Source organism: Mustela lutreola, chromosome X, assembly GCF_030435805.1.
Source record: "Mustela lutreola isolate mMusLut2 chromosome X, mMusLut2.pri, whole genome shotgun sequence".
Classification (NCBI taxonomy): Eukaryota; Metazoa; Chordata; class Mammalia; order Carnivora; family Mustelidae; genus Mustela; species Mustela lutreola.
In genome coordinates this window covers 3,643,518-3,670,807 of record NC_081308.1, presented here as the reverse complement: position 1 = coordinate 3,670,807, position 27,290 = coordinate 3,643,518, and the positions used below count along the sequence as shown (strand labels likewise).

The 27,290-nt window shown below is 43.0% G+C and overlaps 1 protein-coding gene across 8 annotated transcripts in view; it reads left to right on the top strand.

Annotated features, from left to right (window-relative positions):
- NLGN4X (neuroligin 4 X-linked) overlaps positions 1-27,290 on the top strand; it is a 301,233-nt gene that overhangs the window by 37,270 nt on the left and 236,673 nt on the right. For all 8 annotated transcript variants that reach the window (XM_059158040.1, XM_059158041.1, XM_059158046.1 and 5 more), the window contains one exon: positions 950-1,036. The gene's annotated coding sequence lies outside the window, so the exon portion shown is untranslated. The remainder of the gene's footprint in view (positions 1-949; positions 1,037-27,290) is intronic.

The following is a 27,290-nucleotide window of genomic DNA, read 5'->3' as shown; positions in this document are numbered from 1 at the left end:
ACACCTAGTAATAAGTAATTGTGCTAGTTGATACAAGTAATCAAAGCATCCTTAAAATAGGAGCCTGCCTTCTGACAATTTAATAATGTGCTAGCTCGTTAGCTTTGAAACCCAAAGACCTCATCTACTTGGTCCTAAGACTCCTCAAGCATTGAGGTAGCGTGAGGAGTGCATTAAATGAGGTAGTCTCTCTTTCCGCTCCCTCTCCTTCCTAGCACTCTGAAATGGTGTCCGTGGCAAGCTGGTATTCTGTCAAATAGCTCACAAGGACCCACTTGCCTTGTTGTGACCGTCACTGGTGAGTAGAAGGGGCAGCGTTGCGTGAGACGCTTCTAGACAGAAGATGTCATGTTGAGATGACAAGAAGAATGCTCGACAATCCTGGGAAGATTACTGCTGCAGTGAACGCGAGTTTTCTCACAGTGCAGCCAGGAAAGAGCCCAGTGTTACGTCTTCCCGTCCTGACCCATTGCCTGTAGGGGAAAGCACGATGTCTGCAGACTCAGGCTTTGTTCTTCCAACTAAACGATTTCTAGAACACGAATGGGCTCTCTTGGCCAACTGCGTTTTGCAAGGATTTAAAACTCATAAATAAGCTAGATTGCACGTAGACATGTGCTAAATTGATTGTCATCATCAAGAAACATGGAACAGAGCCGGAATGAATGCAGACGAGACTGGAATTCTTAATCTGTCTCCATTGATTCTAAAAATCATCATGCCTCGTGATGACCAGCATGGCGGGTCGTGCCTTCTACAGTTAGCCACACCTGTGCAGGTGTCCTGTCAGGAGAACCCAGTTAAGAATCCCTTTCTGCCATTATCAGCTGGTTCCTATAACAATCCGTAAGAAAGGTCATGTGAGCAATAGAACATTGGCTTCGAAGCGGGCTCACCAATCTCTTTTATTGAGTGCACCAACGTCTCTTTGTCATTTTTATCTTAATAGGAACGGATGTGTTGAGATGGAAAAGATGGCAACTATATGTCCATGGAGGCATTTTTAAAGGCATCTTCTCAGAAGGACAATGTAATGGTGAGTATCAAAAGTGATCGTTGACTTCTGCCTACTTACGTTATTGAGGCATTTGTAGCCTGGCAATGCTTTCTGACTGCTTTTGTAGTAAAAATAGTTTTCTTTCTCACAATCTGTTGGAAATGAACCAAAGTGCAAAGCGGTGATTTGAAGCTCGTTTGGAGTGCTTTAATGGCATGCATTGGAAATTGAGGATTTTGTAATAATTGCTTCTTCCTCCAAATAGCTACAAGGCTGACTATATCTTATTAATTAGGTATATGCAAATGAGAGGCTCAGCTTTCTGGTCACCTGTATAAACCGTTCCAAAATTGACTCTCAAGCCCATGGGACACTGAACACCCACTCTCTTCTAGAGAGAGCATCTCAAGCTATGAGGGCAGGTGAATGATGGTGGCCCCTTGAGAATGGGATCCAAAATATCAAAGGTGTGGTTCTAATGCACGCCAAGGACCCACTGAGACCATGGGATCTTTGCCTCTCTCTGGAGAACAGGAATAGAGCAGATCCCAAGGAAGAGAACATGGGTAGAATATTTCTGTATTTCTGTGATCTCTGGTTCTGAGCATTTGTTCATGGAATCAGTGCACACTTTGAAATCTGAACCTGTCCCTTCCCATGCTTAGATAGGAGAAAGGATGTGTTTTAATATGTTTCAGGTGAATGGTTATGTCTTTTCATGGCTCAGCTGTCAATTCAAGCCCTGCTGAGAAAGTATTTATGATTATATCATTCATATATCCACTATATACCATTTTTCTCATCCATCTGTGGACCAAGCTTCCAAACATTTTCCACCATTGAGACCACAATTGGCTTTCATCTTCCTTAGACGTGACCACGAAATTTCATATCTTTCCTATGTCGGTAACAAACTTCCGTAGGATTTCTGAATTCTATAAGATTGTCAAGGTCATGGTTTTTATATGAAATCCTTGTTTCCAAGAAACTGGATCTGCAAACTCCGCCCTCACTTCCTGCCATAAAAAAAGTGCTAGTTATTTTTTTTTCAAAGATTATTTTTAATTAACAAAGACTCCCGCTGTCCCCCTTTTGTTATCAACATGCAGATTTGGAAGATGATTATAGATGGGAAGTTGATTTCTATTTTGAGCTTGTGTAGGTTATTTTACCAAAGACATTCAACATACAGAGACATTTCTCATCAGCACATACACCTAAATCATCATTAACAGTACATTATGTAAATTCCTTTGTCTTATGAATTGTGTAGCTTTCTAAAAAAAAAAAAAAAAAGCCCTTTTTTTTTTTTTTTTTTTAATTTCTCCCTGCCTGTTTTTATTTCCATTTTTCAGTCTGGAGGAGTATTGCTATCTCCGGGGGGCATGAAGTCTTAGAATGCTTTGTCTTCCTTCTCATACTGTCCAGTGTTGGAATGGCAGCCCGATGCGGCTTGGTCATAATCGTTCTGGTAGCCACTGTGCTAGGAGCACTCTGCTTAATACAATCAGGCTGTCTCGCTTCCAAGAAGAAGCCGTGGTAATAGGTCTGGCATCGCGCTCCGAGCTGTGGACCGGTCACAGCTCATAATGTGACAGCTCCCGTAATGAAACCCGGAGGGAACATTATATAAATTGCGCCATCGGGAGAGCAGAATGAGGACTTCTGTATCTTGAAAGGCCTTTTGGGTTTTGGCTATGGTCACTTGGGCTCAATTTGCATTTGAAAGCACCATGCATTATGGACCTGTGTGTGTGTGTGTGTGTGTGCGCGCGTGTGCAAGAGGTTGTCTAAGTGCCCATCTGAATCAGGGTATGCTTGGTGGTTCTTACACTTTGGGATGACCTTGATGAGGACTGATTCCAAATTGAAGCCTGTCTGAATTAGGGTGTCCTTGGCGCTCACCCTTGATGAGAGGTCATCCCCAGCTAAAACTTCCTGTGTTATATCCTGACGATGGCGTGGCTAGATGCAAAGCTTATGACGGAGTTTTCCTGCTTGGGCATTCCCAAAATGTGTCCGTGAGAAGTGAGAGCTCTGTGGGTCTTCGTTTGCAGTCACTGTCATTTACAAGGGGGCTGGCAGGTGCATGGGGCAACGGTGCTGTGATCTAGGTCTGCTGCTAAGTAGCTCTTTCTTGATGACCAGGCTGCTGAGAAATGTAGAGAACAGAGAGACGGGCATCCATTGCCCTTTCACTGGGGGGCATCTGTGATTATAAATGATACCAATGAGCTTCCTAGGAAAAACTTTCAGGAAACCTCTCTGAGACTTGAAAATTTCAACGTATGCCCCTTGAATCATGTTTTCTATGTTGCCTGATCATTGTCTGCTTTGGTAACGTCTGTGAAAGGAAGCTCTTTGCAGTGGATTTTCATACGTTTCTGGGATGACTTTTGAAATTCCTCGGTTTTATTCCCAAGATGGCTTATTAGTTCCATTCAAAACTGTTGATCAAGAGAAATTCCTTCCATCCTGTCCTGGAGTCCTAATTTTCATTCTTAAGTGAAGAGATGCAGAGAGATGCCTGGGTAGCTCAGTGGGTTAAGCGCCTGCCTTCGGCTCAGGTCACGATCCTGGGGTCCTGGGATCGAGCCCCTCATTGGGCTCCTTGCTCAGTGGGGAGCCTGCTTCCCCCTCTGCTGCTCCCCCCGCTTGTGCTCTCTCTGACAAATAAATAAAAATCTTAAAAAAAAAAATAGAGATGCAGAGATGAACCATGAATAGGGATTTCAGGATTATATGGAACTGAATTTATGAGTGCATCACAGGTCCTGATGATGAGGACTTAGCGTAGGGGCTAAGAATAAATTGGAATGTTCAGATAGTTTGTTTATACTCTAGTTCTGAGCTCATTATGCCAGTAGATCTGCTATTAAACGTTTTGTGATTCAGAGGGACACAGAGGAGTTCTGTCAATCCATTTGGTAAAGGGACTGGCATATAGACTTAAATATAATGATGTAAAACTTACACAAATATAATATATGCAATGTGATTATAGGCCTATGGCATAAAAATATGTGATATGTAAAATATAATATCTAATACTGAAGATAAATATAAATACTTTGATTTTCCTTGTTCCTTTTCCTTTCAACGATTTTCTAAAGCCATAATGTTTCCTTTGCACCAACACAGTACTTGTTGCTTTTCTCCCTAATTTAATGCTGCTTTTCTGCCGAAATATATATTTCAGAGTAGAATAAAGGGGCAATTGTATCTATTTATGTAGATTCTTTTACATTATTTATGAGTTATTTATGCCCAATTTTGTTCTTCTCTGGAGGACATCAATAAACTCAACTTTTGAGTAAATGACCTTGAAACATATGCAGGCACAAGGTGAGTCAGCCATAACTGTGGGCAAGTGACCTGTTTCTATAAATTTCTATTGGAACCCAGTCCACACTGTGGCATTTATTTATTTATTGTCTGTGGCTCTTATACACCTGATGGGCCAAAATCAAATGACTGTCCCAGAGCACAGGGCCTGGAAAGCCAAACATATTTCTTCTTTGACTGTATACCATGAGTTTTCCCATCCATACTTGAGGACATGGCTTGATTCTTTGGAGGGCGGCAGGGCCATTCATGAAGAACATCGTGGATTCACAAATCAGTCACGAATATTAATATAAAATAAATTATGCATTCATGTAGAATACATGCATGTACATACATGTGTATGATACATGTGTGCACAGATATGTGCATTATGCATGTACACATATACATAAGATATATGTGCATACATGTTTTCACATGGAGAACATCTTAGATTCACAAATCAATCATGAATATTAATATAAAATAAATTATGCATTCATATATAATACATGCATATACACATATATATGAGCCATGTGTGTGCACAGAAGACATGCGTATTATGTGTGTACACACATAAATAAGATATGTGTGCATACATGTTTTCACATGGAGATATCTTGGATTTACAAATCAATCACGAATATTAATATAAAATGAATTATGTATGCATATATAATACATACATGTACACATACACACGTATGATACATGTGTGCACAGATGATATGTGTATTATACATGTACATGCATGTACACAAGATACGTGTGCATACGTGTTTTCACATGGAGAACATCTTGGATTCACAAATCAGTCATGAATATTAATATAAGTCATACATGCATCTATGACACATACATGTACACACATGCACATACCACATGCATTGCACAAATGATACATGGATTATGTATGTACACACATAGATAAGGTATGTACATGCATGTTTTCACATGGAGAACATCTTGCATTCACCAGTCATGAACATTAACATAACATAAATTATGCATGCACATATAACACACTCACACATACATGTGCATATGATACATGCGCACACATGATGTTTGTACTAGACATGTGCACACATATACATAAGCTACATGTGTGTGCATATGTGTTTTCACGTTAGGAATTCCATTAATGCCTCCTCTACAGTCTTTTAGACATAGAGCTGGTGTTTTTTACCTGCAACATGGTACTCATGCGTGAGTGGGGTCTGGGAGCACTCGGGAATGTCACCTGTGACGTCTCCATGCACCAAGGAGAGATTTGACGACCATCCATACAGCATGTATGGTGCCGCAGACATACACCTGTTACCATGCCTCCTCTTCAACTCTTGTAGCAATAATTCTGACGGCTGAGTCTGTTAGGACTCAGGCTCCCTTTAAAGACCGGAGTGGCCATGCCCCCGTCCACTTGTTTTGTCATCTAGAAGAAAGAGCACTTGATTCAGTGCATGCAATTATCGTCACTTCATTCTGCTTCACTAAACTTTTGAGCAAAGGGCATTGGGTAAAGTTAAAGCCAAGGAGTTCATTGATTCCATTTTTGGTGTGTTTGAGAATTTGAGAGCAAGAAAATTCTGACTCAGCATGCTTCGTTGAAGTGGGTAATTAATATCCATAGGGAATGGGGCTGTTTTGTTTTTCTCTGGCAGGTTGTTGGATGTCCTACTTGGCATGCTGTGGTAGTAAATATTAACAAACTACATTTCACTTGTAGATGATTGAGGATCTTTCGCTTAAGCATGTTCCTTTACATGCCCTACTTCTTTCCCTTTTTATAGCGACAGCCGAAACAGGAGTGTCTGTGGAATCTGTCAAGACGAATTTATTTAACCATGATGTGGGACAATGGAGAAAGGCAACTTTTAGAACTTGGGTGGGGCAGAATGTAACTGAACCCATGCAAGCATGGTTAATACAATGGACAGCAGCCCTGTCCCTTATCCCTTTACAAGAACCTTCACATAGTCCTTTATATGCAGTTGGCAGTGGACGTAGAAAACTTTCCCCGGACCAAGCACAATGCATGGTGCATAGGAGATTCTCAGGAAGGCCTAGGGCAATGCAGATCAGCACTCTCAAATGCGTAGTTTTGAAGTGGGGTGAGGCCCAGTCCTGGCTAAGTAGACCACGTAGGTAAGGAACTGGGCTACCTCTTACCTCCAACTGTCCGTTCAGCTGAGAAGGGGAGAGAATGAGCCTGCAGGAAGCCAATGTCATCCGACTCTGGGAAGGTATCCTTCTGTGCCTAAAGCTTCCCTGCACAGTGGTCCAGAGCTGACCAGCCTCTGAGAGGATGCAACTTTTTTCTATTACACAGAAAATTCTTCTGCATGTCTTTCTTAATGTGATATCATTGCAGAACATATGTTTTAGTAAGGGGGATTCTGACCACCCATTAGGATGTCTGTGCTTGGGAGGGTATCCCACACCATAATGCTGGTCTCTGACAGCAGCTGGGTGTCCTACAGTTCTACCTGGAGACAGGGTCGGATCCCGCAGGGTAAGGGCTCAGTCCTGCAAGACTGCCCACCTTACACGTCACATGCCAATGGCAAGTTCACACTGTTACTTGTGCTTCTGACCCACAAGCTGTATAGATCAGAGGTTCCAACAATGCTCTCCTTGGGTTCTATTAATCTGTGAAAGCAGTTGATCCACAGAACTCAAAAAGAAACATGTTATTCTCTCCATTATAGGTTTATTATTAAGGGCTACAACTCAGGAGTAACCCAGTAACATATGGACAAAGGGTCTGGCATGCTCATAGTTTCTCCGGGTCTTCCTCTCTCCCCAAGCTCTCCCCATCTTCACCAACCTGTAAGCTCTCTGAAACCCATTCTTTTGGGTGTTTATGGAGGCTTCCTCATTACACAGACAAGATTGATTAAATCATTGGGGCTGGTGACCGATCCAAGCTTCAGCTCTTCTCCCCTCTCTGGGGTTCGAGGTAGGTAGGTCAGAGCCAGGACAGAAAGTTCCACTTCTAATCAATCACACAGGTGTCTCTGCTAGCTACCAGCTTCCCTTCCTAGATACTTGCTCAAAATTGCCTCATAACATAACCAAAACACCTTCATTGCTGTCAACACTTAGTAAATTCCCAGGGTTTTAGGAGCTCTATGCTAAGAAAGACGATCAAATAAATTTTTCTTACTATAAATCCCAGTATCACACTCAGGAAGCCAGGCATTTTATTTTTATCCACAGATGAATGAGTATTATTTTCTTCCTTGAATTTTGCAAACCTGGAATAAGAAGAAAATAAATATGGTGTCTTAGGCCATTTGTCTATAGGTAATAGGCACTTGGAGGCAAAGCAGTGGTTCCTCCCTCCCCCAATTCTTGTTCTAGTCTCATACATATGCACAGAAGAATATAAATTATTTAGCATTGACTTATCTGTAATTAAGTCTTCTAAATGGACTAGTATTTTAGCCGCTATATTTTCTTCTCAATTACTTAGAAAATTCAAGCCTTCCTTGGGGAACGCTTGGTTTTTCACTTGCGCTTTTAATGGTAATTGATTGGCTTGTTCAAATGATGCTGTTCTGGGAAGAAGGTTAACAAAATCTGGCGAGGTGACAAGGCAAGGGCGTCAGGTGAATGACGAGTATTCTGAGTCCAAGATAGGTGACCTCATGAATTTCTTACCTTTCCAGAGTGACCGATTCAGGAGGGAGGTGAAGTTTACCATGGGACAGGGGCTGGCCACAGAGTCATCGTTTCAGAGTAGGTGTTCCTTTGGTCTGTCACTGGTAGGATTTACACGCCTTTTATAATCATGACTTCATTAGAAATCTCCACTAATTTAATATCTCAAGTGGTCTTCTGTTGAGTGTGGAACCCAACCTGGGGCTCAGTCTCATAACCTTGAGATCCTGACCTGAACTGAGACCAAGGGTCAGACGCACCATGGGCGGCAGCACCCAGGCACCATTAATTTAATTGTTTTGATAAGATATCATAAGTTGCATAAGTTAAATATTTAAAAATATTTAAACCCAATACTTGCTCAAAAGTTAATGAATGAGGGTAACTACAGCTGACCGTGCATGACTGTCCTTTATCATTTTATGTTTGGAAACATCAAATTATCATGCCAACGTGTCCTGATACTGGCCACCAACATTGAAAATGCATCCCCATTTCTGTGGTGTTGTCTTAGAACCAGTCTCGGAAATGATGTGACATCAACCATCACTTACATTTTTTAAAAGGAACAAAATATTATTGAGTTGGGATTCCAATATAGCTGACCAGAATAAGAGTGGATTTAAGGAGGAAGTCCATTTAAGGCAATTTCATCCAACATGTGTGGTGGTGTTTGAAGGCGTTCTCAACAGGGCTGCCATCTTGTTTTTGTGATTCTCAAAATCCTTGGTTTGATTTTTTTTTTTTTAAGATTTTATTTATTTATTTGACAGAGAGAGATCACAAGTAGGCAGAGAGGCAGGCAGAGAGAGATGGGGGGAAGCAGGCTCTCCGCTGAGCAGAGAGCCCGATGCGGGACTCCATCCCAGGACCCTGAGATCATGACCTGAGCTGAAGGCAGTGGCTTAACCCACTGAGCCACCGAGGCGCCCATGGTTTGATGTATTTAAAGAGTCATTGGAACAATCTCTTTCTTTCTTTCTTAATTTCTTTCTTTCTTTCTTTCTTTCTCTTTCTCTCTCTCTCTCTCTCTCTCTCTCTCTCTCTTTCTTTCTTTCTTTCTTTCTTTTTTTTTTCAAAAGAACTTACCAAATAATTTGACTGTTCAGGGCTGAGAAAACAAACACCAGCTCTAATGGTGCACGTGTCCTCACCAAGGCTCTGTGCTAGATGCTCGATGATCTCTCTTCTTCGTTTCTTACGTGCCCTGTATTTGGAAGTGCAATGGCATTCTTGCACATCCAAAAGGCACCATTCTGCTGTTCTGTACCTTTGCCTGCTCTGTGTTTCTTAAAAAACGAGTGATCATTACATTCCTCTGTTGCTACTCTTCCTCCCAGGTATGAGTATCTCATGGCTGCTGTAACAGATGATCACAACCTTAACGGTCTGCACAGCACACATGAATGAATACAGCTCTGGATGCCAGTTGTTGGGGGCAAACACCCAAATGTCCCCTGGGCTGGTGCCTCCTGCAAGTGCTAGGGGAGGACATGTTTTCTTGCATTTTGGCACATCAAGGGGTGGCCACCTTTCCTTGCCTTGTGGCTCCATATTCCTTTTCACTTCTCTACTTACTGGTCACATCGAGTCCCATCTTCTTCTCTGATGCCCTGCTGCCTTCTTCTAGTAAGGAACTTGTAATTCCTCTGGGCTTACCCAGATCATCCAGCACCATTTCTCCATCTCACAGTCCTATATTTAATCATACAGGCAAAACCCTTGTGAAGTCCTTTGCTGTGGAAGGTTATATACACTTGACTCTCGAACAATATGTGCCTGAACTTTTCAGGTTCACTGACACATACAATTTTTTTTTTTTAAAGAAGATTTTATTTATTTGACACACAGAGAGAGAGAGTACAAGCAGGGAGAGTAGAAAGCAGAGGGAGAGGGATAGGGAGGAGACTCTCCACTGAGTAGAGAGCCCGATGCAGGGCTTGATCCCAGGGCCCTGAAATCATAACCTGAGCTGAAGGCAGATGCTTAGCCAACTGAACCACCCAGGCGCCCTGAATTTCTTTTTATCAATATAACCTTGTAAATGTATTTTCTCTTCCTTGTGATTTTCTTAAGAATATCTTCTTTTCTCTAGCTTACTTTGTTGTACAAATATAGTACATAATACATAGAATGTACAAAATACGTGTAAACTGACTTTATGTTTTTGGTAAGGCTTGCAGTCAACAGTTGGCTGGAAGTAGGTATGTTTTGGGGGAATCAGAAGTTAGAGGTGTATTTTCAATGTACAGGGGTCAGTATCCCATAGTTCCAGGATCAAGGGTTCTTGGGGATTTGGATATGCATGACTTTGGGGACGTGTAATCTTTAGTCTACCATGTATAGTTGGCCATGATCTTGGGAGTGCCTGGAGATGAACCTCAGCTGTCCTCATCAATGACCTCCACGACATCTGTCTCCTTCCTTGGGATGCTCTCTTCATGTGTGATGGGCTCTTGTTTCTCCTTCTCCTTCCCAAGGCTGTTTCTCAGTCTTTCAGTAAGAACCCTCCTGACTTCTCCTTCACTGACATTTAGTTTAACTCTCACTCACAAGTACATGCATTTAGCATGCTCCTTCCTTCTTTGCTGTCTCTTTCTGGAGTCCTACCCTCTGTACTTGAGGATGGGTGGGTCTGGAAGACACCTCCCCTTGTGTCAACAAAGACTGGGGGCTACTGGGATGGCCTTTGGTGACTTGGGCAAGGTCCCCATTGAACCCCATTTCTTATATCCTTCCACATGCTCTGCCCTGGGCAGCTTGAACCATTCAGAACCTTCCAGAATAAGCAGTGTTGACTCAGATCCTCATGTGTTGTGATGTGCTAGCTGACCTTTCTTCCTGTATCTGAGTTTCTGAAAAAATCCTGTTCCATCTAATGTCATGATGTCACCTGAATGTCATTTCCCAGGGAAGCCTTTCTCCTCCATGATGATCATTTATTGAAGAGGGCATCTTTGTTAACCTGCATTCTCTTCCTTATTTGCTTAAGTGCCTGGCTTCCCAATGAGCCTGAAAATCCCTCAAATATAGGAAATACTTTCTATTTTTTTAAGATTTTATTTATTTATTTGTCAGAGAGAGAGAGAGAGAGAGAGAGAGCGCACAGGCAGGCAGAGTGATAGCAGAGGCAGAGGGAGAAGCCGCCTCCCTGCTGAGCAGGGAGCCTGATGTGGGACTCGATTCCAGGATGCTGGGATCATGACCTGAGCCAAAGGCAGCTGCTTAACCCACTGAGCCACCCAGGCATCGCAGGAAATATTTTCTATTATGGTAACCACCACCCCATCGGACACAGTGCCCCTACACAGTCCAAAGCAAATTACTGAATTAATTGAATTACTACTTAATTATTGAATTTATTGAACTAATAACACAAGAACAATGAAGTTAGTCGTTGGTGACAGTGTTATGACTTTGTCCATCTCTCATAAATATATTCATTCCATAGCATGTGCATCTTGGTATGAGGTATATTATAATGGATTACGAAAGAAGTCATTTAACTTGAGGATTCTTTGTTACTGTCTGCTAGAATTTATTCACATGCATGTAGTGGTCAAAAGAGGGCCAGGTTTCCTAATGACCATACCCTATCCTAATGCTTCTGGGCAGCCGTGGATGCAGCTAGGAAGAGGAGAATGAAGTTCTCCCTGAAGCACAGAGACTTATCATGACTGTCGCTTGGAGTGAGACAGCCACAATATTGGTGCCTCCTAATGCAATAGTGTTTTCCCCAGGAATGCTTTACCTTCACTTGACTTAAAGAAAAATGTAGGCCAGGGTAGTGGAAATGAACCAATAACCTTGTGTCATTGCATAGGGCTCTGCTCCAGGGGAGATCCTGAAGAATAAAGCTTTCAGAATTACATCAAGAAATCAAAGTGAAGATTGAAAAAAATAATGCTGTCAGCAGTTTAGACTTTGTGAAGGTCATGGAGAGAACACTTATCTGGAGTTTACAGCAAATCTGATCTCTCTTCGTTTTTGTTGTTTTGTTTTTATTTTTATTTCATAGTCAAAGATTGTTTTCTTCTTAACAGGTTCTGCTGCTACTTTCTATTTAGAAACAGTAAATAAATGCATGTAGCATTCATTATCTAAGATAAGCGGACATATCCAGCATTCTACTGCAAGCCTGTCATTACGGTTTAGTGTAGCACTCACTCACATGCATATGTACTTAGCACTTTTGTTCTTTGTAGGTTTCTTGTCTTAGAGTCTTTTCAAATTGAACCTGGTTCCTAAAGATACACATCCATTGTTCAAACACAAAATGAGGTGAATTTATTAAAAACTTAAAGGGATCTTAGTGACAGGACATTCATCTATTTTCGTCATGTCTTGTAAGCTCTGAAAAGGTGGACACTTGTCTTCAGTGCGATAACAGGGAGTCCTAAGGGGATGTCTCTAGGAAGACAGAAAGGGACCTCAGTCACAGCCTTGTAAGCTGAGAAGAAGCCACCTACTTCTCCCCCTTGTTTTTGAACTTGGCTTCAGCTAGATCTTTGATGGTGTCTCTGTGATGTGCACTTGCCTTTTGGTCCTGAGAGAGAAGTACCTGCTCTCTCCACCCACTTGACCTGAGAGGTTAAGATTCAGATGGCGAGTAGTGCGTACGGAGAAGGCTGAGCTCAGTGAGAGCCATCTGAGCAGATGAAGTTCGTGTGAACCAACACTGATCAGATGAGGTTGGTGTGAACCCGACACTGAACAGATGAGGAGGGTGTGAACCCAACACTGAACAGATGAGGAGGGTGTGAACCCGACACTGAGCAGATGAGGAGGGTGTGAACTCAATACTGAGCAGATGAGGGTGGTGTGAACCCAGCACTGAGCAGATGACGAGGGTGTGAACTCAACACTGAGCAGATGAGGAGTTGTGAACCCAACACAGAAGATGAGGTGTTCTGAACCTGAAACTGAGCAGATGAGGAGATGTGAACCAACACTGAGCAGATGCGGAGGTGTGGACCCAACACTGAACAGATGAGGGTGGTGTGAACCCAATACTGAAGAGATGAGGAGGGTGTGAACCCAACACTGAACAGATGAGGAGGGTGTGAACCCAGCACTGAGAAGAGAAGGAGGGTGAGAACCTGCCACTGAGCAAGCAGGAGGGTATGAACCCAACATGAGCATATGAGGAGTAGTGAACCCAACACAGAAGATGAGGTGTTCTGAACCAACACTGAGCAGATGAGGAGGTGTGAATCCAACACTGAGCACATGAGGGTGGTGTGGACCCGACACTGAAGAGATGAGGGTGGTGTGAACCAACACTGAGCAGAGGAGGAGGGTGAGAACCCAATTCTGAGCAGATGAGGAGGGTGTGAACCTGACACTGAGCAGATGAGGTTAGTGTTAACCCAACACTGAGCAGATGAGGAGGGTGAGAACCCATCACTGAGCAGGTGAGGAGGTAGGAACCCAACACTGAGGAGATGAGGAGTTGTGAACACAATACTGAGGAGATGCAGCATTGTAAACCTGACACTGAGGAGATGAGGTGTGGTGAACCCAACATGGAGGAGATGAGGCGTTGTGAACCTGACACTTAGGAGATGAAGTTCATGTGAATCTGACACTGAGCAGATGAGGAGGGTGTGAACCTACACGAGCAGACGAGGAGGGTGTGAACCCCACATAGAGAAGATGAGGACAGTGTGAATCTGACACTGAGCAGATGAGGGCATCAGCATCAGTGAGCAACTACCCAGTGACCAGACAAGGTACCCCACATGCACCCTGGAAAATTACAATATCTGGGTTTGTTGTCTCTTAACATTGCCATAAAAATCACATAAGTAGCAGGACTTGAAATTTTAACCTACTCCATTTTTTTAATGACTTCTTCAAAGCCCTGGACACTCATGGGAAGTGGTTTACATGTAGGATGGCGTGATCTTGTCTCTGGGATGACATTACCGGAAACCTTATTCCCTTCTCCTGAGTATATTAAGGTTTTATAGTTTTTGTCAACAAAATACGCCTGATTTTCCTTTCCAAGCCATCCTCAGCTTTTTTTTTTTTTTTTTTTTTTTTTTAAGTATTAAGGTATAGGAGCTTTCTTGGCTCAGGCCTTCAAAAGCTTGACTTGATGTTGTCTCTTTGCCAGTCCCATGGAACGTAGTGTTCCTCGGTTTTACCTGAGTTATATGAGCTGTGATAGTGTTCTCACACAAGTGACAAGATCACTGGATGCTTAGCTTTTCTGTATTTTACTCATTTTTAGGAGAAGTCCATGAGGGAGATGTGTTTCTCTTGCTCATGCATGATCTTGAATGATGGGCACACTGGTGATGATGGTGACTGTCAGCATATTGCAATACCTGATTTGAAAGAAAATGAAATAGTCAGGGCCTACCAGAATAATTATGGATGGATTTGCTGGCTCTGTGGCTTTCAATCTTCCTTTCACATGAGTGGTCCTATTTGATGGGTTAGGCAGAGAGATCTTGTCCATTTTCCTTGGGTAGAAATTGAGTTCTAAGGAAGTGAATTGTTTGCCAGAAAAATCACTGTGGGCTCTTGTTCAGTGATTGTCTTCTCCATTGGGTCCACGAGGATCCCAGGAGATGTTGACTTCTTACAAGTATAGAGAGACCAAATCAACAGATGAATCATGTGATTTGCTCCGGGATGAGAACTTAGTGGGCGAACGTGATCACATCCGATTGTGCTACAGTATGTTGTCAAGCCTGCCTTTTACCTCCGGTGGTCATGGAAACCATAGTAATAATCAAAAACACAGAGGGAGAGCGTGAAGGCCTGGCCAGGGCCATGGCGGCATCTGAAATCTGTCAGCTCCCGTCTTTGTCCCACTTTCTAAATGTCAGGTGTGTCATGTGTCAACTTTGTAGATTCTCTCCTGGTGTTCTTTGAAAATGTCCAGAGGTTCTCCTACCTCTTAGCAGTTTTTCATGTTCAAAGGACATGGTTCTGTATGAGTAATTGGTTATTTGGCAAGAAAATCAATTTGGGCCTTCCTGTACCAAGATATCTCATGATGCTTGTGGAATCAAAACAATGACAGATGGTATAGGATGTTATTTAAGTGCATGATATAAGGGGAATTGTGTGCCCTCAAATACCATTATTTCTTCTTCTTCCCGTGCCATTCTTGTGCATTCTATGTCCTGAACCCAGCGTTCTCGCTCTGGGCTATCAACCGTAACATAGGCTGACAATCAGATCGCTTTTCTTCTGTGCTAGGACCTGTTCCAAGTGCTTTTTGGGCACTCACTCGATCATCTCAACCTCTGTATCCAATACTTACCATTCCTATTGGTTTCCTGTGGCCGCTGCGACAAATTACTACAACCCAGTGATTAAGGCAACACACATTTATGACATTATACTTCTGGAGTTTCTAAGTCCAAAGTGAGTCTCAGGGAGCTAGAATCAATAGGGCGGCAAGGCTGCATTTCTTCCCAGGCTCTAGGGGAGAATCTATGCCTTTGCCAGAGATCCCAGAGCCTGCCCCAATCCTTGGCTCATTGCCCCCTTCCTCTGTCTCCAGAGCCACTGGCTTTGGTCCTTCTCATGGTGAGATCTTTGTGATTCACTCTCTCCTGTGTCCCTTGTTCCTGATAACAATCTCCATCCTTCCATTGGGTCCACTTGGGGGATCCAGGATCATCCCCCTATCTCCAGATCAGGAGATCAGCACCCATTATTCTATCTGCAACTTTGATTGCTATTTTCCATGTAACGTGATGTATTCAGAAGTTCTGGGGATTAACACGGGCATATCTTCTGCGGGGGGGGGGGGTGTCATCAGGTGTCATCATTTCAACCATCACACAAGCACAATCCTTACTTTAGAGGTGAGGAAACTCAATGCTGAAGGTTGAGTGACGTCTCCGAGGTCATAGGGTGGCTGTGTGGTAGAGGTATGGGAAAATATGACCATAGAGTGAAGCAGGAGGCCATTGTCAGGGTTTGCTGTGGTCTGGAGGTAGGACGCATACTGACCTCAGATCCTTGTGCATCGAAAAATCACTCGGGAGCTACCTTTTGACCTTCAATATGAAGGAATGGGTTACAAGGCAATGGGTTATAAGTAATGGCGGAGGGCAGAGGAGGTACAGAGGATAATGAAATTAACATGAACAGTGAAACAATAGTGAACCAGACATTTAAAGCCAAATCTGAATAATTTTCGAGTCCTAGATTGTTTGTGTGTGCAGAAACAGCAGGTACCGACGTCCTCAAAATCTTAATTTAGTGGGTGCTCTTTTTTTCCCAACAAGACTTAGAAATTTTAAATGAACCGTCAAAAGAAAAAGGTGTCTAACGATTACCTACACTCCTCCGTCGAGGGTACCATATGCCCCCACCCCACTTTGCAAGCGCTTTGATCGTGGCTTCAGACACGCGTTAATTGCTTCCGCAAACTTGTAAATAATATTTCCACAACACGCACGGGAGACTTTCTCCGTAATGCTTTTTGATTCGCCGATTGTGGCTTTTCTTTTAAATACTCAATTTTGCTGATGTATTTTAAGAACTCAATTAAATTACAGAGGGATTGATTTGAAGTCAGCAACCTCTTTATATTAACACTGCCAAATATCCTTTAACGTGAAAATGCTGAGAGGCACCAGAAAATTTAAAACTCAATTAACACCGAGGGGTTATATTATTGAATCGTTTTGGCTCTCTTGCATAGAATGCCGTCGCGTCGGAAAAGGCTTCATATCCTCGCGGTTAAGAGCGTAGGGTTTAGAAGACAAAAAAAGAAACGGCGTGAAGCCTAGAACCACATTTTTCTCCTTGGACAGGTATCATCTCTATATAGATTTTTATTCCCAATCTACCAATAGATTTTTATTACCAAGGAAGAACCTGTATTTACACATCATTATCCTGCAAACTTATCAGCTTACGTTAGGGTTCCCTCTTTGGGGCGTATATTTTATGGGTTTGCGCAGATGTAGAATGACCTGTATCCAGCATGATGACAGCATCATACAGAATACGTTCATGGCCCCAAATTTTCTCCGTGTTCTCCCTATTCATCTCTGCCATGTCCACCCCAAGCCCTGGCAACCATTGATTGTCTCTATGGTTTTACCTCTTCCAGAATGTCCTAGAGTTGGAATCAAAGACCACGTAGCCTTTACAGATGGCCTTCCTTCACTTAGTAATGCACATTCACAGTTTTTCCATACATAGCTGGATTGCTTACTTCCTTTTAACCCTGAGCGCTCTTCTGCTGTTTGGATGGACCCCAGTTTACCCATCCACCTAGGGAGGGACATCTTGGTTGTTTCCCAATGTGGGCCATTATGAATAGAGCTGCTATTAACACCCATGTGTGGGTTTTTGTAGGGATGTAAGTCTTGGAGTCCTTTGGGTAAACACCAGGGAGCGTGATTGCCGTAATATGTATAATTTGTCATCTTCTGGAAATGGGACGACGCTATTGCTCCTCTTGACTTCTGAAACCATTATGTGTATCGGGAATGAGAATGCCCTGGGCAGAATCATTCTTCCAAAGACAGTGGCAGCGTGTGTGCCAAAGGGATTAATCAGAGCTATTTTTAGGGTAGCGTTTCTAGCACAGAAAATAAGCACATAAGAGGAGGCATATGGAAGGGCCCATTGTTCAGCAGACCACCCCGTGGACCTCTGTTCTTTGGATAAGGCTGCTGTGGTAGGCACTGCGAGCTTGCTGACCTCCCCTTCCATGGTCAACCATGTCCTAGTGATGGATCTCTCCCATGGCGAGCATAAAAGGAGGAGATCCACGTAGCACATTGTTGACGTTACAGAAAATTACATCTCTCCCTTGTCATCTGCTTTCCTTCCCCTCCGTGTAAATGTTTTCCACAGCTTTGCAACCTTCTATCCCTGTGTAAGCGTCTCTTGTGGGGGAAAATGTATGGGATTTAATTTTCTGTAGATGTAATCCTAAAATTGGAAAGTTAATCCCGCAGTACTGTGTAGATAAGCCGTGGACTTTTCATTTGCAAATGCAAGGATATGGAAATCGTCATAGATGGCTGATATATTTTGGATAAAAGACTAAAGGGCCGGAGAATGTCTGTAATTCTGAATGAAGGCGCTGTCTGGTGTTTTTGCAAAACAGCTGTATCGCATTCTTCTTTGATAGGCCACTCTGTTCAGTAGTTTCTTTTCTGTCCTTTTCAAAGTCATCTTTGTGCTTCTTACCCTGCGGAAAGGAAGGGGGATTGGCCCCGCTGATCTGGTGGCTCTCCTGGTTGGAGAGATAGGCTCTTCTTCCATCCCACGTCAACATTAGAGTTGCTGCTGCCTTGACAAGGGATTGTGGTGTAGGGAAAACACCAGTGACTTTGGCGTCTATCTCTGCTCTTGACTCCATTGGATTTTAGGGACTGCTTACTCTCATGTAGGATATTCGCAAATTCTTTGGCTTTGGAGCCTTGTCAGGAGACCTGCAAACAGTCCGTTCCACTAATTGTCCTGTTGTCTAAACATATACATGAGGTTCTTACTCAGGTTTAGATGGTAGACCCCAGCCTCAGTGGAAACACTGGGGCCATTAGGGGGCCGTTTTGGCAGCATATGATGGGCAGGACACAGCAGTCTTGAACTGATTGGACGACTTAGATGGAAGAACATGAGGATACTAATTGAGGAACGTTGAGAGCTCAGTGCTGGCATATATTCGAAGCATGACACTCGCCCTTGCTCCTGGGGTCAACTTACTCTGCTGCGTGAATTTACGCTCTTTGCCCTGTATCTTAGTTATCTAAAAATTGTTTTAATCTAGCCGTATTAGATGCGTCTGCGCTAGATAAAAACGAGAGAGAAAAAGAGATACTTGATGACAAGCTCTGTAAGAAAATGCAGTAATACACGAAATATATTGGATCAAGCTACGTCCTAAATGACTTTGGAAAGCATTTACTTGGAGCTAATGAAATTGCATCTTGTAGAGACCTCTCTCCATGCTTCCGGGTGGTGGAACGGCCCACGATCTCTCGCCACCCCACCATTTCTCTCTAGTTTATTTGCTAGTGCCGGTTCTTGGATTACTTGCGGAGCTATTTTTGTCAGAGTAAGAAAAATCAATCATTTCCACAGTGATGGAGAATTCCATGTTTCTCTTCACCTGGGATTGACTGGACATAGTCATCGATCTTCCTATGTCTTCCAAAACCTTGGGCTCTGTTGAAGTTCTTCAGAACTACACATTTTCCATCCTGTGGGGCAAAGTACTGCCCTTTGCCCCACTCCTCAGGAAACTGAAGAAATTTATCCAGGAGGAATTCAACCCAGACAAGAGGCACCAGGCCCTTGAAGATTAGTGCAGTGAACGCCGAGCATTTAGGCTGAAAACTAGGGAATTGGATATAGTTTGCTTGCCAGTGGCCCATCAGCCTTTTCCCTGGCTCTCTCTCCCTGCCCAGGGTAAAAGCCACTGGCCTTCCACAAAGCAATATTGGAGCATTCTTTTTTACAGGGCAGCTGAACAGGCAGTTCTTTCTGAAAAGGATCCCATAAAAGGCTTTTGAAGACCCTTTGAGTAAATTGCTTTTTCATTATACAAAGGTCCTCCTGCTGAAAACCGCCACGTAGAGCTTCTTCTCAAATGAAAAACGATAGTCTTTTTTTTTTTTTTAAAGATTTTATTTATTTATTTATTTTTTAAAGATTTTATTTATTTATTTGTGAGAGACAGAGGGAGAGAGAGCGAGCAAGCACAGGCAGACAGAGACGCAGGCAGAGGCAGAGGGAGAAGCAGGCTCCTTGCCGAGCAAGGAGCCTGATATGGGACTCGATCCCAGGACCCTGGGATCATGACCTGAGCCAAAGGCAGCTGCTTAACCAACTGAGCCACCCAGGCGTCCCGAGATTTTATTTATTTATTTGAGAGAGAGAGAGGGAGAGAGAGAGAGCATGAGAGGGGTAGGGTCAGAGGGAGAAGTATAGTCCCTGCTGAGCAGGGAGCCCGACATGGGACTCGATTCTGGGACTCTGGGATCATAAACCGAGCCAAAGGCAGCTGCTTAACTAACTGAGCCACCCAGGCACCCCGAAAAAAGATAGTCTTACTCCTACATATTCTAGCACAAAACCTTCAGTAAGAGAGCTTCAAGATAGCCTTTGAAAAAGGGTTATCAGGATCAGGACACAAAGCAACAAACAGAAAACACACCCAAGAACTCTCTAATGTATAACCGAAATATTGATCCTTCAAACAAACGCGCAACAAACAAATGAGGATCCTACGAAAAAGTAACAAACTAGGCACGCTTTTAAAACTTGGATGGGAAAATAAATAGGAGTCTATTTCCCGTTGGTAAAAGCTAATGAGAGCGTGATAGAGAAAAAGGAAAGAAAATTAAAAGTCAATCCAAGTTACACGCAGTGATTCAGAAAAGAGGTAGAAATGAGCTCTAAGTAATTTAATTTTCCCTTAGCATCCAAAGACCTGACTTTCCTGATTTTGTGGGGAGAGGGGCACTGGATGTCCAATAGGTGAATGGAACGAAAATTACTCCCCAGCACCGTGTCCTGGGATTTCCATGAAGGAGATGCTGAGAGGTTGGGATCCTCAGACCAGTTGGAGAAGCATATAAACAAAGACCACAACCATAAATAATCCAGAATTAAAATGCCATGGGACCCTTTGAAGTCTTTAGTGAAGGTTCAGAGGCAGAGAATCCCTTTAGCAGCTGTAAGACAAGTGAATTGGCAAGATAGATGTCTATCCTGAACCAAACTGTCAATTTGAAGTCAGCGTAAAGAATTTTTACTCCTGCAGGGTCTCGAAAGATTTGTTTCATGCCCTCCTCCTCGAAAACTGTGTGATTATGTCTTCCTTTAAATAGCAGAGTAAAGAACATGGAAAGCCGTGGTTTCCAAGGAAACAAAATGGACCTGGGGAAGATGGTGGAAGGGACTGGGTCCCAGAGGAGCGCTGGGTGCACGGTGGGACAAAAGGGATCCTAGAGAGACAGATCGGGACAGGGGGAAAAAAAAAAAACAACAACAAAAAACAAAACAAAACAAAAAAAAAAAACAAGAATAAAAGGAAAGAGACATTTGACCCTATACAAATAGTACTTGGGATGGGCTACAGTTTTGTGAGGGCATTTAGAAAAATGGAACAGGAGGTACAGAAAAAGCATGAAAATGAAATCCCGAGGCTGTTACGGTCTCCAGAGAGAACAGATTCTTCCAGGAAGGAGACTTTGCAGAGTACAGATCTTGGTTCAAGAGTCACCATGAATCACCTGCTTACGATAATGCTCATGGTGAAGAGTGATATGCCCCGACACAGTGTGGTCCCTCTACGGGGATGGGAGGGAGAAAGACTCCAATAGGGTCGTGGTTGCCTATAGAAAAATGTTAGATAGCATCCCAAAATAACATATCAGTATATAATAGATCTCCCGAGACAGCTGTGATCATGGTGAGATGGTGGGGCTTGTGCGTGTTGGCACACGGGTTTGCTGGTTGGTATTACTGACCTTGTTTGAAGGAGGCTCATAGTTTGGGTTTTAGGACTTTGTGTGGGTCGTTGTGGACACACAGTTTCTCTAAAAGCAGAAGCTAATAAAAGGCGCCAATCGCATTGCATGTGTGGATGGGTAACCCCATCAGAAAGAGCACCATTTTGCAAATTCGGCGGGCCCTTAGCATGGCCTGAAGAATTTCAGAGATATGTGGTATCTGTGCCTTGTTCCCCCAGAGACTCTGACCCACTGGGTCCTGGGTACCTCCCTTGAAGCGGGATTTTTCAGAGTTCTCCAAGGATTCAAATGGTCAAATTTGAAAACCACGGGTCTAGAGTGGCACAGATCATGGCTTTGACTTAAAAATCCTATCCACTGTTCCCTTCATCTAGACACAGGGCTTTCCATTGAAAACATAAATGAAGAATGCACCTTGAGCAAATTTCATCACTCAGTCACATTTTTGTCCCCTCTGTTACGTGATGTGTTCTTTAGAGAAAGCCTGTAATCACTTAAAAATGACCTAATGTTTTCTCTCAAAAGCTTTCTATTTTCTGGTTGTTTTCCTTCTCTTCCTCCCAACGCCCAACCCCTGGCCTTTAACTGAAGTCACAGAACGTTCTTGTTTTGGAGTGCTTTGCCTATCCTACGGGAAGCCCATTGTGCATGGTCCATGGCGCGGTTCCAACATAATTGTTCCACTTTCTCCTGTTTCGGTGACCGCACATGAGGTTGAATTAAATATAATTTTCTCCGTTTGCATTTCCCTGGCGTTCATCCTAAGTGGCCCCGCACAGGAGCCCCGAGCACTCCTCTGGTCTCATTCTGTGAGCTCCTTTCAGTCAAGGGCCAGGGACATCATTACCGGTGCCGGGAATTTGCTTAGAGCTCAAGGATGCTTGTATTGGAGCAAAATTTTCTTTCATTGTGACCTGCTCTTTGCCAAGCTCTTACGGCGGGAAGGACTGAGTTCCTACACATGAGTGTTGGCCATGATCCACAGACCGCATTCCCTACCTTTTGCAGCAAGCCTTATCTACCTTTCTTCAATGGACCTTCCACCTGATCAGGCAGGTTGTAGGTCTGCATGTTCACCAGCAAGAAGTTGCGGAGTTCCTCAAGCATTTCTTTTTGAGTTCCTTTTATCCTCGGAGAAGCTAACTCATTAAACACATGCAGTGCTGACATTTAGAACTGACACCGTGGCATAATCTTCCTCAGTCTCCTCGAATTACTGATTTGGGGAGACCGGACTGATTTCTTCCCCCTCTCTGCTGGAGATGCCTGCGATTTCTCCTCCTTTGAGGTCCCTTTCCAGGATCCGAAAAACCGGAGCATTTCTGATGGAGAGCTGTGTCTCTATCCTGCCTCTTCTGATTTTCCTTTGCTTTTTTATGAGTTTTGGCTTCCTAAGCTTGTTCTTTTAAAATATCCTTACAGCTGATGAATTTTTTAAATAGTCCTTCGTGTATTTCTATAAGCTTTTAATCGGGGAGATGAAATTTAACACCAAAAATGCCCTGATTGGGGGTGGGGCTTGTCATTTTAATCTAGTCTGTACAAAGCTTCGGGAAGCGACTAATGTCTATCACACACACACCAATGTGTACACACCGATGCACACACATATAAAACTGAAGCTTATTTGCTAATACATATTGAAGTCAGTTATGTGGGCTGCCTAAATTCAGCACATTTTCCCAGTGACCTAGTTAATTCAAAGGACGTACTTCAAAGAGGCGAAGTTGTTTTCTGTTTGTTGTTTTAAGGACTTTTGACACAACCGGCTGATAGTGCTCTCATATTTGAAGTTGCAGTAGGAGCTCTTAAAATAAAATGAAACCTTCCCTCTTGGTACCTTTCCACTCGGGGGAGTTTGCCAGGTGATAATTTCACATCCAGACTTCATAGATGTGTGTACCGCATCCTCTCAGTGGCACCGTCTGGGGTGGCCAATTGAAAACATGCAGTAACAGACTTGTTAAGAGATAATTAAACATGGGGGAAATAGAACAATTGTGGCAGAGGATTTAATTGGGTTTAATTGGGTTCGGAGGAATAGGCTACGGTAAGAGAATAGCTCTTAATAGGAGGTCTGAAAATAGCCAAGGAAAGCATTAATTGCAGAAAATCTGTGACATCTGATTACCGTAGTGAAAAAAAAAATGAACCAACCTTTTTATATCCTTCTGTATAGAGAAGGAGGGGACTGAGAGAAAGAAATCTTCATATATATATATATATATATATATATATATATATATGTATATATACACACATATATATATATATATATATATATATATATATATATATGAAACACAAGGAGTTTGGAGATTCAAAAGGGATCAAAAGGAATGCCCATACAGGCGAGGGAGAGACCTACCCGTTTAGAGTTTCAGGATTTTGCCATTTGTTATGAAATACTCTGGAGATTATATAATATTGGGACTTTCCTGGTCTTTTCTCTGAGAAATGGAGCATGGGGGTTGAAGGACGGGGTGGAGAAGTAGCAGAGCTTCCATCAGTTCTTCTTATCACTGGTGTTCTTTCTCGTGGCTTCAGAGAAGGAACTCTCCCTGAGCACACAGTAGCCAATTTAGCATTCCTTTATTTTTCAAGTTGTAGGTTTGAAATTTAAGGGGCTGGGTTCAGAGAGAGAAAGACCATGTGCTTGCTGGAGTCTCTGTGGAGGATAGAGGTGCCTTGGTCTTGCAGATGACTCCCACTGCCCAGCTCCCTACACCTATGCAAGAGGCACACGTAGGTGTTTTGGTTCCTGGATGAGAGAAGCTAAAATGTTCCTATTAACCACTTGTTATGGGCATAGGTTTGAGTTTTAGGGAGGCCAAGATGACACAGTCTCAGGTTCCACCAAACGTGTCCAGGGAGAGGGGACCAGGAAGACGTCCTTCACCTGGGGGGATATGACCAGAGCCAAGGGAGACCTGCAGGTGGAGGGAAAGGTCATATATTTTCATGGTGGACTGATGCTAACAGCAGGTCTTCCCAAGGGAGGGAGGAAGAGCCAGAAACGCTCATACAAAATAGTTGAGTAGATGGTCTTCATTCACGCAACCACATTCACCTTCTCCACCAGCAGAAAGCTGTGCTGTAACCTTTGCTGTATCCACCAGGTCACGAGAGCAGTCAACCTCCATGAGCCAGGTTGTGTCAACAGTTTGGCCATGATTCAAGGGTTCTTAACCATGAATGTTTGGGGTATGTGTGTGATTATGTGCAACCCCTTTGTCAGCTTGTTGAAAAATGAACCCTTTTTTCTAAAAATTACACTTTTAAGGGTCCCTGGGTGGCTCAATCAGTTAAGCGTCTGCCTTCAACTCAGGTCTTGATCCCACAGTCCTGGGATTGAGTCCTGCATCGGGCTTTTTGCTCAGTAGGGAACCTGCTTCTCCCTCTCTCTCTCTGCCTGACGCTCTGCCTGCTTGTGATCTCTCTCTGTCAAATAAATAAATAAATAAAATCTTAAAAAAATAAAAACAAAAACAATACTTTTAAGTTCTAAGATAAATAAGCCTAAAAGGAGACCAGTTTGTTTTTCTTTAAATTTCATTTCATTTTATTTTTTTCAGTGTTCCAGAAATCATTGTTTATGTCCCACACCTAGTGCTCCATGCAAAACATGCCCTCCTTAATACCCACCACCAGGCTCACCCAACTTCTCACCTTCCTCCCCTCCAAAACCCTCAGTTTGTTTCTCAGAGTCTACAGTCTGTCCTGGCTAATCACCCCCTCTCATTTCCTCCAACTCTTTTCTCCCTGTTTCCCAGTGTCCTGCATGGTATTCCTTATGTTTCACCATATGATCATTGACTCTCTGCTTGACTTATTTCACTCAGCATCATCTCCTCCAGTCCTGTCCATGTTGCTACAAAAGTTGGGTATTCGTCCTTTCTGATGGAGGCATCATACTCCATAGTGTATATGGACCACATCTTCCTGATCCATTCGTCCGTTGAAGGGCATCTTGGTTCTTTCCACAGTTTGGCGACCGTGGCCATTGCTGCTATGAACGCTGGGGTACAGATGGCCCTTCTTTTTACTACATCTGTATCTTTGGGGTAATTACCCAGTAGTGCAATTGCAGGGCCATAGGGAAGCTCTATTTTTAATTTCTTGAGGAATCTCCACACTATTTTCCAAAGTGGCTGCACCAACTTGCATTCCCACCAACAGTGGAAGAGGGTTCCCCTTTCTCCACATCCTCTCCAACACACATTGTTTCCTGTCTTTTAATTTTGGCCATTCTAACTGGTGTAAAGTGACATCTCAATGTGGTTTTGGTTTGAATCTCCCTGATGACTAGTGATGATGAACATTTTTTCATGTGTCTGTTAGCCATCTGTCTGTCTTCTTTGGAGAAGTGTCTGTTCATGTCTTCTGCCCATTTTTTGACGTAATTATCTGTTTTGTGTGTCTTGAGTTTGAGGAGTTCTTTATAGATCTTAGATATCAGCCAAACGGAGACCAGTTTTATTGGAAGGATTGGAAGGATTATCAATTTATCATTTTTTAAAAAATCTGCCATAATAATGTATGTACTTGTTTTGTGTATTACATATCCAGATCTGCTTAAGAACCTCATAAATGCACAATTTCAAAGTGGTGGTGAATATACATAGTATTTTCAGGTGTCTGCAATAGCATTAGTTTGATAGGAAAATATATGTGATTTTTTTATTGGGGAAAATTGCAGGAATTTCTGATACTATTGAGTGTGTTTTGTGTCCGTGTGTGTTACACTTAACGTTTCTAGTTGGAGTAGAAAACACCACATTTGAGTTCACATTCAGCGAAAACAAAGATGAGATTTATCTGTTTACATTCATAGAACCCTCAAAGGGTTCCCCAGAAGGGCGTCCACAGAAGGGCATTTGGGTAGGAGAGGGGATCATGGAACCTCAGTAGAGGAAAGGGTTTTAAACATTTTTCTACCCAGATTTCCTTTTTAAAGCCTACATGTGTAGGTAAGGATTTTTGCCAGAGCTGGGGGATGGGTGTGAGACACACTAGGTCTCAGTTTGGTGGGTAGAGCGTGAGAATTCCTCTCTGTCAAAATAAAACCCAAAAATAGCATTATAGGGCTTATGCTGTCCCTATAATTTTTACTTGAGAAACGTTCAGGTCTCAAGATCCGTTATTGCTGAATGCTCTTTACTGCCTTTCTTGGCAAAACGCTTTTCATTTTAAGGGATTTTTATCTTGTGAAAATGATCGGGAGGCTTTGGAGGTAGATGGGCAAGGAGATGCCTTGGAGTCCCGTTATGTGTTCTGGACTTGATCCTGGTTCTGTCTCTCAACTTTGAACTTCTTGTTCTTGCCTTCCTTTCTGAACCCGACCCTTTATTTTGCAGCTTCCCCTTTCCTTTCTCTTCTCCCATCCCATGTAAGTGTGCAGGAACAGCTTTTAAGGGAAGCCTCTTGCCCATATTCCTGATCTCAGAAGCCCTAATCATGTCCTAGAGCTGGAACGTCCTCCTCTGTTAGGTTCTGATTCCCCATGCAGGAAACCTCTCTGTCATGATCTCCATTTCTGGGGAAGACTCTGTTTTCACACACCAGTACTCCTGGTGGAAGAATGCAGAGCAGATGATTTGGGAAATGGACAGGGGGGATCTGGTGCTCCAGACAGAAGACGAATCCTGGGAGCTGGTGCCAGAGTCGTGCTCGGGAAGGAAGATGTGTTGGAGAAAGGATTGTTTCATAACCTGGAGCCCTACAGCTTATAATCCTGTCACCTTGTCCTTACAAGTGATTGTGCCATCCAAAACTCAACTTTGCTCTGAACAGCCAGACCAAACATCACACAGAAATAGTAATTT